The sequence below is a fragment of the Mercenaria mercenaria genome, chromosome 3, assembly GCF_021730395.1.
Source record: "Mercenaria mercenaria strain notata chromosome 3, MADL_Memer_1, whole genome shotgun sequence".
Lineage (NCBI taxonomy): Eukaryota > Metazoa > Mollusca > Bivalvia > Venerida > Veneridae > Mercenaria > Mercenaria mercenaria.
In genome coordinates this window covers 47,607,823-47,620,265 of record NC_069363.1, presented here as the reverse complement: position 1 = coordinate 47,620,265, position 12,443 = coordinate 47,607,823, and positions in this window count along the sequence as shown.

Sequence of the window (12,443 nt, the reverse complement as noted above, 5' to 3'; positions counted from 1 at the left end):
TTTCGAATATTATTAAACAGAACTAACTGAAATATTAATCAAACACCACTTTATAGTAGTTATGACCAATCAAAATAAAAAATATTGCGTAAATACATATTTTGGGATGAAATCAAATTTTTACCGTAGTTTACCGATGACGAACGGTGTGTTGCGATATTTACCGAGTTTAAAACGACATTAGCCGATCTTTTAAAATTTTGGCGGGAGTTATTAGAGTTGTCCTGCCTTAAACCACCGAAAGACACCATTAACGTCCTACCTCCTGGTCATCAACGGGAAAATATACTTACCCATTTCAATTGCGCATTTCTCACTTAATTTGCGTAGTTTAGTAAATGTGCACTAGTGATATTTGACAAGTGGTAATTTTATCTTCAATTGTGTACCATTCACATTCCTCTCAGAGTAGGTTACAGAAATCAAAGCACTGAGGGTACTTACGGGGCCGTGCATTTCAGCTGTATTTGTAACATGGCAGAATTCACTTGCGGTGACCGTTAAGACAGATTAGATTACATTAGATTTCTTTATTTTCAAAAATAGAGAGCATAACGTTTATACATGAACAACATCTAAACAATAATATACATACAAAAGAACAATTATTTACACAGTTGTTTCAAATGAAAAGCATTAACATTCATGAGCTGAATGAAGGGAAAATCGAAATTAAACGAAATCAAAAGTTTAACGCAATGAATACTACTGCAGGTGCTTTGAGAAAAAATATGCATTTCCCATTTAACACCACTATATGTACAGCATAAACGATGAAGGCGAAAACGTTAGTGTATATATTTATAACTTGTAAAGAGGTTTTGGATAAACTCCAGTAGAAAAGTGAATAAAACAAAGAAATGTTAACCGATTAATACATTCTATATGAGCTGTAAATTATTCTTAACTATAAAAATATAGCTGTATAATTTAGTTTAACAGTATACGTTTAATTACTCTTGCAATATTGTAGCGATTAAAGCAGTATTCATTGCTAACTATAGCGAGCTGTGTAAAAAAACAGCTCCGATCTTTCAGAGACAGTTGGAACAAAAGCTTAAACCTTTCTATTCCGCATAAGTCTATGACAGAGTCCCACAACTGAGCATGTAACGATTCATTTCGAGGACAAAAGCAGATACTATGTATATTTGCGTCATGACATAGTAAAGCACACTTTCTACATCCTTGTTTATAGTCTGCTTATAGCATAGAGCCTACGAAGTTCATAAGAAATACATACATAGATAACATTTTTTTGGTTTTTCTTGTCCAACAACCATAGTTTTGCTGGTTTTCCTGCAGTAAAAATTAGTTCTAACTCAGGTCTGTTCTCACAAAGTCTGTTTATTCTTAATCGTTGTCCTATTTTTTATATTAGAGACAGTCCGAGCCGTGGGTTACGGGTTCCCCTCCAGGAGCAACCTGACCGGGGTTCCCGAGGCGACGACCTTGCGGGACGGACGAAGGGACAGGCGATTCCGGTTTAAGGTTATTTATATATTATATATTTATATACTAGTATTTGTGTCAATAATATTTTTCCATGATTGCTTTGAAGGAAAACCTCCCGAGTCTACATATTGTTGTAAATAAGCCTCAATTTGATATTTACTTAAGAATCTGTATACCTCCGGTATAAAGCCACGTGTTTGTCAATCATAATTCAAGAATCTAGTCAGGCTATGTAGGAATAAATGCTTGGCCAAATATCTGCCTGGTAAGCGGCATAGTTCTTCAAAGAAATGAAGCTTTTTCGTATCAATCATTGATTCTACAGATTCTAAACCGATTGCACTTAGCGAGAAATCTGTCGCTATATCTTGTTTGAGTTGTTGCATAAATCTTATACAGAATCTATGAGCTTTTTCCATTGTAAGTATATCAGTCTTTGAGTATGTACTCCACAGTTTACAACCGTACATGGACTTTGACAAAACAACTGATTTGTAAATAGTTATTGAAGTAACTGGATTCAGCAAAACTGGGTGAATTCCATTATTAACAATACTCAGGAACGCACCACGAAGTTTAGCACAAGCGTCATACAGAGGTTTTTGCGTGGATAAATATTTATCAGTCGCAAGTCCCAGGTGTGTATAAAACTCAACCTTACAGACTGCTAAGTTTCCTAGTAAGAAACATCGGTGATTGTCACCAGCATTATGCTCATTAAAACTATCACAGCACATTTACTGGCATTATATATGTATCTCCATTTCCGTGTGTAATTATAGTAAATGTCTAGCATTTTATCAAGACCGTATTTTGACAGGGAAACTAACACCATATCATCAGTAATAGTTGGAGCGCACACATTCATATAATAGATACAAAACCAACAGTTTTCTAACTGTTGTATTTTGAAGACCATTTATAAACTCAAGGTAGAATAAGGGCGAATTTTTCCCTCCTTGACTGGTTCCTTGCAGCACCTGGTACATGTCTTTAAATGCTATGAGGGTGGTATATTAAATGCTAGCTTCAATCAGCTTGTAGAAAAGTCCACCGTGCCACACATTGTCAAACGCGTCGAACGCATTTTTCCCATCAAGGATACACACGAAGAGTTTTGAAGAGTTTTCACGCGAATAATGAATGCACTCACGCAACACAAATGACGTCATTAAGCATCTCAATTTCTCTTGGAAACCACCTTGCTGCAAGCTCAGTGTTTAATATTTTCTCTTTACATATACCTAATAATATGATTTCAACGACCTTCTAGACCTCTGAAGACAGCGTTATTGCTCGGTAATTGTTGGGATCATCCTTGTGCTTTTTACCACCTTTGTGTTGTGTAACAATATTTCCACATTTAAGAGAGTCCGATATATAACCATTCCGTAACATGTCTGTGTATATATTTGCAAGAAGTGCCGATATATTATGTTTAGCAAGTATTAAAGGTCTTCAGAGAAAATGTTATCTTCACCACACGCCTTGCATTTCGGAAGAGGTTCAATAGCCGACAATACAACTTCCGGCACCACTCTTACATTTTCATCGGCTGTAATATTGTCAAAAGTATTGTTCACAGCACTTGTAACTGTCGTTTTCCACTGCGCAACAAAATCTGTTGATTCTCATGAAAAACACAGCGATTTTAGATACAGCCCCGATTGCTCTGTTAATTGTTTACGGTCGCTTATTACACGGTCATTAAATTTAATGCCAGGCAACATTTTCGATTGTAGCTTCTTTTTTCTACATTTAGCAATTTTCCAAAATAGAACTGAGTCTACTTCCAGTTTTATCAAGCTCTTCGTCCATCAAAGCTAACTACTTTTCAACACAGATTCTATGCACATGTCTAAAAAAGCTTAGGTTAGCTTCATTGCGCGGCTTGCCTTCACGATGCCAGATATCAAGAAGTAATACCATTTGTCTATGAAGTTTTGTGAGCTCATCAGTTCAGTATGGTTTTAAGAAATGACAGAAGCGTCTACGCGGTAAGGCTTGTCTTGCATAGTTTACTATTCTTTCTGTGAATAAAGTATATGCTGTGTCAATATCACACTTTTCCATATTTTGCGCTCCCAGATGCATTAACACGCTATCAGATAACAATAAAGACTGGCATTGCATTAAGTTTTCATTATTAACCTTTTTCCAGTTTATAGCATGCGTTAACTGTTTCAGTTTCGTTAGTATAACAATCTATTTATAATTGGAGACTACCTGTACGAAAATAGGACCTGTTTTACAACTGTAAAACGTCTGTAAAAGAACTGTATTTGAAATTACAGCCGTAAAAGACCTGTAAGTGGAAAATTACCAGAAATACAGTTGAAATTTACAGGTGTAAAACATGCAGGTCTAAAAAATACAGCTGTAAAAAATTACAGTTGAAAGTTACAGCTGTAAAATAGTCATGTCTCAAAATTAAAGCTGTAACGTTATTTTGGAGGGAAATATGAGTATTGTCAGCCATCTTTAATGCATTTTGGCGGGATATAACTGAAATTCACAGAGACACCACATCATCTAAAATATTGGAATTTTAGCTATTATGGAGTAAGTGCAAATGTTTAATCATCGAATACAGTTGTAAAAGGCCTAGTGTAAGCACATGCATTAACAGTTTATACTTTATTTGAAACTGATAAGTGTAAAAGAAATAACTACAAGATTGTCATATGTTTTCATGACAAAGACAGTTTTATAAACAATATATAATGCATAGTTTCTACTTTGTATCCTATTTTTAATTTTGCAATTGCTATACTATAAACATATTTCATACTGTTCTTTACTTACTAGATCATTTATTTTTCCATTTGTGTAGTAATTGCTACCCCTGTTTTGAGAATTACATTTCATCCTAAAACTTTTTGTACCTCTGCTCTCGTCCCTTAAAATAATGTTCTCTTTTTCAACACCTGTAATATTTCTACAGCTGTAACTTTTATGCATATTTACAGCTGTGACCTTTTCATTTTTACAGTTGTAAGACTTTTTACAGCTGTATCTCATTTGCATAATTCGACCTGTTTTACAGTCGTTTTACAGCTGTAAATTGAAATCTACAGCTGTAAAATCAATGTTGTTATATAAAATCTACAGGTGTTAAATCGAAATAATCATGACTGTAATTTTGAACAAAATACAGGTCTTTTACCGCTGTAAAATTTTGTACAGGTTAAGCGATAACTGGTCTATGTCTAGACACATTTAAGCAGTGATCATCAACTATTTTACATGGCAACAATGAGTCTAGTATTTCTTTAGGCAAACAAATATAGTCAATTAATGAACTAACACTATTATCATAAGACATAAAAGTATGATTGGCACCACTACAGCTGGGTAAAGTGTTCACTGCACCAGGGTTGTTAATAATTACTTGCAATAGTAATGCATTAAATTAGCATTACTTGGAAAAAGATGGCATTAAATTAGCATTAGCATTACTCATTTTTATCAAAATAATGCATTAAATTAGCATTACATAGGGTGCATTAGCATTAGCATTACCATTACTTTTTGAGAATCATTGCATGTTATTATCACATACACTGTTTTTCATTAAATCATTTTAGTTTACCTAGGTCTAGGTCGTCTACATGAATAGTTAAATACGTGTATGACTTCCTTGTATTATATCTGATTTTTTTCTTTTACCATTACTTTATAAAAAAAATAATAAAAAAAATAAAAATACTAATGTTGGAAGTACAGCATGCATGAGCATTTAAATTGTTAGAGAAAGTCAAGTACCTGTTTAATGGCTCCCTAACAGCCTAATTTAACATGACATGTAAAAGCTAGCTGCCTTAAACAGGTCTTAAACATCACCATCAGTGGCATAGTGTTAATTGATAAAAAGGTGTCAAAAGATTATAGATTCTGTTTGATATTTTGGGTGACAAATCTAATTATGTCACACTTCTATGGCTATTATAAATATGCACCTTGGAGTTGTCCAAGGTTTTAAATGTATTTTTCAAAATCTTTCAGGTGTACATTGAACAAAAGGCAATTATATCATCAGACAGTTTATTAAAATCAAACAAAAATCTATTAGAGAACTGCTATAACCTGTATAAATAACAGCATACATGTGTATTATTTTTTTTCCAGTGATACAAAAAATAATGCCTAAGTAATGCTAAGCATTAGCATTAGCATTATTTACTTTGGCATTAAATTAGCATTATTTTCAATGCTAAAATTGTGGCATTAATCATTACTTGGCATTATTTGAAAAAAGTAATGCATTACTAATGCATTACCATTAGCATTAGCATTACTACAACCCTGCACTGCACACAGCTTACAATCTGACAAGAAGTTGACAAAGTATCTGATACGAATATTTAAAGAGCTACAGTTACACCATCCATTAAAATCGCCCACAAAATAATAGTAACACCGCTTGCGGAAACATATTATACAAATCATACAGCTTGTGTACATAATCAGTGAACGTTCTCAGTGAGTGATTTGTACATGGAAAATACACTTGAAAAATGAAAATAAATTGGTAAGGTGAAATTTGCAACTGAATGCCTACAATACGGTCATCATCAGTACACATAGGAAGTACAACAATATCATATTTCTTATGCCACATTAGAGCAATTCCACCTTTGCCTAATTTCCTCATGTTAAAACTGGTTAAATCAGAGTCGCAGACGGCATGATAATTATAATCACTGGCTATGCTATCCAAGAAATATAAATTATGTTGAAAAAGCCAATGTTCAGATAACCAACAAATATCAGTTTCTCTTTCTGAGCATAAGCACTGAACATAACGCCAGCAGCGTTCCATGTCATTATGTTTATAGCCTTTGAACTATTACGAAACATTAAATTTACGTATTAAAGTATTTATCCCCTTAATCGAGCTGTTCAGTTAACAAATAAAATCGATTCTCATCGACAAAAGGGTCAGCTTGATTGTATTAGTTTCCTGAAGTGTTCCGAGTCGAAGGGAAATGGTATTTTTCCGCGTGTTCTTCTATCCGGTGATTTCACCCGAGCATCACGTGACATCCAAGGTACGCACTTAATTCGTTTCGGCCAGAATCCGTCTCTCATAACCAGAATGGTTTTATCGTCAGAAGCAATAGTTAACCGTACAATGACTTTGTTAGGCGAGGGTCGCATAGGAAATGTCCGTATGGCCAATATCTTGGGTCCGCAGTTTCGTTCAGCCTCCCGAAAGAGGAAACCACCTTTAGAGATGAAAGTATGTAATCTATTAACGTCTAGCGAATACATGAAACCAAGAACACAGAAATGTTTCGTACGTCTACGTCCCTTTGATACTGAAAATCATTTATATCATTTTTCTTCCTATCAGCTCTCGTTGTAACACGTACAGAAATTGGGTGCTGATCAGGATTTGCTGGCGTTGAACTCACGTACGAGATCATCTGTATATTTCGACATTGGTCCTGTACACAAGATGTTCCTATATCATGTGAAGTTGGTGGTTCTGCATCATTGTAACTGACCGATTAGGAATTTTGTTGAGTGTACTTACATTATATGGTCTGTACTCCAAACTGAATGACCCTGCGATTTGAAATATCACTAATTTTGTTATCAAACATGTATTACGTTTGTAATCATTTAATTCAATGTTTAACTGAACATTTTTTTCTTTGCAGTTGTTACCGTATCGATTATGCCAGAAAAAATAAAGAGGTCATATATCTATAGGGTATTGAAATAATAATGTATCCTGCTAAAAATAGTACATTTAAATAGCGTTGTAATACTTTTTATTTACTGATTTTCCTTCACGGTTTAAAAGTAAATGACTGTGGAGCGCGACTCACGTGTCAGTTGAATAGTTCAATATAAACACTTTTATTATTTATGCGTTCATCCATACCAGTTATAAATAAAATAGACTCTTGGGGGCCAGCCCCTCACCTCTTCCGCCGCTGCCTAATGTCAGCTAATAATTTTCAGCCTTTTGGATGTCTGGTAACAATTTCAACATATTTATGAATTTTCCATTTACTATCACTGCATTAAAAACGAGTATTATTTCTTTCAATGTGCGACCTATAACGGGCAACATATGAATCTACATATGAAACTTTTAAGTGTGACTCGGCACTTTTCTTTTTTTTTTAAATTACAATAATGGGCGTTTACTTGAAGAAAATGATAGACTATTCACTGAAGTTCAGAATTATATAAAACACACCAATGGTTTTGAACAGTAATTGCACGTCTGTCGTTAACAGTCCTCAATCACACTTACTCTTGTTTTTTTTCCTTGTGTAAACTGACAGCACCGTCTTCAACCTCCTCAAGCTTTTTAAAAGTAACCAACGCAAACATTGCTCACATTGTATTATATTATTTGTCAGCTGATCAAATTTATGTTTTTTCGTTAGGGGAAGGCATTCATTATTGTTGAAAGAACTTGTTGCACAACCTTTTTTGCCTCTTTTTTCTTTGTATTGTCTATAAATTCTGTTTGGTAATTGTAATTATGTAAAGAGCAAATAGAAAATGAATCAAATAAATCATGTTTAAAAATACTTTTCGCAAGAGTTAAAGTAAATCGTCGTTCGTACATATATTAGCACAGCTATGTTTGAGAACCCGCCTCCCCTACCCGCACGCATTGTTTCGGAAGTACATGTTTATATTCGATCCAAGTCCATTTGATTAAGTAGGCTTTCATTACTGTTTCATAGCCGTTACAATGGTAACGCATGCTCTACACTGTTATATGTTGAATAAATGTAGAGGACCACTAGATGATGCTATATACAAAATATCAAAGCCCTAGGCCCTGTGGTTTTGGACAAGAAGATTTTCAGAGTTTTTTTGCCTATATATGTCTATATAAACCATGTGACCCCCAGGGCTGGGCCATATTTAACCCTAGGGGAATAATTTGAACAAACTTGGTAGAGGACCATTACATGATGCTACATACCAAATATCAAAGCCCTAGATCCAGTGGTTTTGGACAAGAAGGTTTTCAAAGTTTTTCCCTATGTAAGTCAATATAAACCATGTGACCCCCGGGGCAGGGCCATATTTGATCCCAGGGGAATAATTTGAACAAACTTGGTAGAGGACCACTAGATGATGCTACATACCAAATATCAAAGCCCTAGGCCCTGTGGTTCTGGACAAGAAGATTTTCAAAGTTTTTTCCCTATACACGTCTTTATAAACCATGTGACCCCCGGGACGGGACCATATTTGACCCTAGTGAGATAATTTGAACAAACTTGGTAGAGGACCACTAGATGATGCTACATACAAAATATCAAAGCCCTAGGACCTGTTGTTTTAGACAAGAAGCTTTTTAAAGTTTTCCCTATATAAGTCTATGTAAATCATGTGACCCCCGGGACGGGGCCATATTTGACCCTAGGGGGATAATTTGAACAATCTTGGTAGAGGACCACCAGATGATGCTACATACCAAATATAAAAGCCCTATGACCTGTGGTTTTGGACAAGATTTTTAAAGTTTTTCCTTTCGGTTGCCATGGCAACCAGAGTTCTGTATGGAATTCAATTATTTGAATAATTTTTAAAGAAGACCATCCAGGAAACATCCCTGTGAAGTTTCATCAAAATTGACCTGGTGGTTTAGGAGGAGATGTTATTTAAAGGAAAGTGTGGACGGACGGACGGTGAGCGATCACAATAGCTCACCCTGAGCACTTTGTGCTCAGGTGAGCTAAAACTACGAAGTTATAATTTGGAAAGATGAATTCAATTCGGTGAAGAACATTCTGCACGATAAATTTAAGTGGGGATGGGGTTATAGGCTTTCTTTGTGGCGGGCAGAAGTGGGCTGACTGCTAAATCCCCTCCTCGTACACCCCAAAAATAAATTTCCTTCTTTTTTTGAAACTTCCTGTAGGTTGAAGGTCTGTAATTCAAATCCTTCTTTGTTTAATTAAAAAACGACAACTTCAGATCGACGTTACGTATCTTTATAGAACATCACTTTTTCCTACACCTATTTTTCATGAAATTTCCATCATAAATTAACGGAAAAAGGAAACGAAAATAGGGGTTCGGTTTCGATCTGCAAAACTTGCCATCGTTGGAATATAAACATGAAAACCGTCTCATTTCATGCAGAATGCATTCTAGCAGTGAAAAAGTGTGATTAAAGCACTCGTTCATTCTACACGAATTTGTGTAGAAAAAAATGGGAAATTTAGGATCTATTTACTTTGAACTTCTTTCGACTACATAAAGGAAGCATATTTTCGACTGAATTACTGACCTTATTCCTGTATACACATGATCACAATGAAGTAACATATATATCATTTGCATTAAGTTTCTTTGGAATACCTTTATAACTGTTGAACATAATGCGGATGGTGGTATGATATTCTCTAATTATACGACAGAAACTGGTTTCAGTCTAAAGATCATTTAAACATTGACCTTTGACCAACTGACTCCCCAAATAGGAAAATAAAAGGGTTGATCTTATGGCCACTGCCAATCAGATTATGAAGTTTGACTGTCTAATGACATAGCGCTTGACGAAGACCTTCCACCTAATACTAGCTTACATACAAAGGCTTTAGCAACATTTTTCCAAGTTGAAAAGGGGCATAATTTTGCTAAAATGTGAGCAAAAGTTATGAAACTTTCCAAGTGAGGTCATCCCATGATGAAATAGACGTATGGAGTGGTAAAGTTTAATTCCGGAGAAACTTGTTTACAGGCAAAACTGTCACACAATTTCTATGTTAAAAAGTAGAGACTTACCCTAAGCCTTCTTTACACAAGGGAAACAATCCGTTTATATAGTGAAAGTGTTTAGTGAACACCGTTTCTTAATCCTAATCCTGCCCATGTTATATCAGTGCAAAGGAAAAGTACCTTATCTATGATAAATGCCATGTATGATTACACAGTTATGCATCTGATAGTCTTGAAATTGATTTCTTCGATTTTCTCATATTTCTAGATATTTTTCCCATACTTTGACGCATATGTATGGGTAGTTGAGATTGTTCTCTTTCCAGCAGTAGCCTTTTCAACATATTTCACCTTGTGAAATTCTGTGGGTTTTGACTTTCAAAAAAATCGTCTGTTTGTTGACAAATTTCACCACAAAAATATGTCCTACTTTCCCCAGGGCAATCAATTATTTGATCTTTACATAGTTTTGTATTCAGGTTGCTAATCCATGTGGCAAGTATGCATGCTTTTGTCATGATTAGAGGTAAAAAGTGCATAGTTTGCATGAGGTTCTAGGTCAATAGTCACCTTTGCCTATCATAAAGTCTTCGCGGAGTTGTCTCCATTTTTTCCAAATATTTCATTCGCGATCATTTTTTTTCAGCTCAATTAACTCTTTTTCAGGAAATGATATTTTAATAATTGTTTCAGTCTTTGTATTTTGATGCAGTTAACTACACATATATGTAATATAGATAGCTCCTACTTGAAATTTGTATTTTCAGTTACAATGCCTATAAAAAGGGGTATAATTTTAATAAAATACAAGAGATCACAGTGATCTTGGCGCCCATCATTGAGCCATTTTTTAATGTTCCAAATTTCAAGACTAGCTCAAGGTCAAAATCAAGGTCAAATTTCATTTCGGTACACAACACTGTGCATGTGGTCCAAATTTGAAAGCTGTAGCTTGAGAAATGTGAAAGTAGGCAACTAGATCAATATCAAGGTCAAAGTTCATTTTGGTATACAAAACTATGCAATGTGCTTTTGGAGGCTGTAGCTTGAGAAATGTGAAAGTAGGTACTAGGTAAAAATCAATGTCAAATTTCAATTCAAAACACAAAAATATGCATGTGGTCCAAATTTAAAGCCTGTAGCTTCAGAAATGTTAAATAGGTCACTAGGTCAATCTCAAGATCAAACTTCATTTCGGTACACAAAACTATGCATGTGGTCCAAATTTGAAGGCTGTGGCTTGAGAAATGTGAAAGTAGGTCACTAGGTCAAAATCAAGGTCAAATTTCATTTCTAAACACAAAACTATGCATGTGGTCCAAATTTAAAGCCTGTACCTTCAACAATGTGAAAGTAGGTCACTAGGTCAATGTCAAGGTCAAAGTTTTTTTCGGTGCACAAAACTATGCATGTGGTCCAAATTTGAAGGCTGTAGCTTGAGAAATGTGGCAGTAGGTCACTAGGTCAAAATCAAGGTCAAATTTCCTTTCTGAACACAAAACTATGTGTGGTCCAAATTTGAAGCCTGTACCTTCAAAAATGTGAAAGTAGGTCACTAGGTCAATGTCAAGGTCAAAGTTTTTTTTCGGTGTACAAAACTATGCATGTGGTCCAAATTTGAAGGCTGAAGCTACAGAAATGTGAAAGTAGGTCAAAATCAAGGTCAACTCATGTCAAGGTTCATCTTGCCACTCAAAACCATACATGTGGTCCAAATTTGAATGTTGTAGGTTATTGACAAGAAGATTTTAAAAGCTTTTCCCTATATAGGTCTATATGAACCATGTGACCCCCCACCCCCCACCCCCGGGGCGGGGCCATATTTGACCCTAGGGGAAGAATTTGAACAAACTTGGTAGAGAACCACTAGATGATGCTACATTACAAATATCAAAGCCCTAGGCTTTGTGGTTTGGTCAAGAAGATTTTCAAAGTTTTTCCCTATATAAGTCTATGTAAACCATGAGACCCCCAGGGCGGGGCCATATTTGATCCTAGGGGAATAATTTGAACAATCTTAGTAGAAGACCACTAGATGATGTCACATACAAAATATCAAAGCCATAGGCCCTGTGGTTTTGGACAAGAGGTTTTTCAAAGTTTTTCCCTATATAAACCATGTGAGCCCCGGGGCGGGGCCATATTTGACCCCAGGGAGATAATTGGAATCATCTTGGTAGAGGACCACTAGATGATGCTACATACCAAATATCAAAGCCCTAGGCTCTGTGGTTTTGGACAAGAAGATCTTCAAAGTTTTTCCCTTTATAAATTTATGTAAA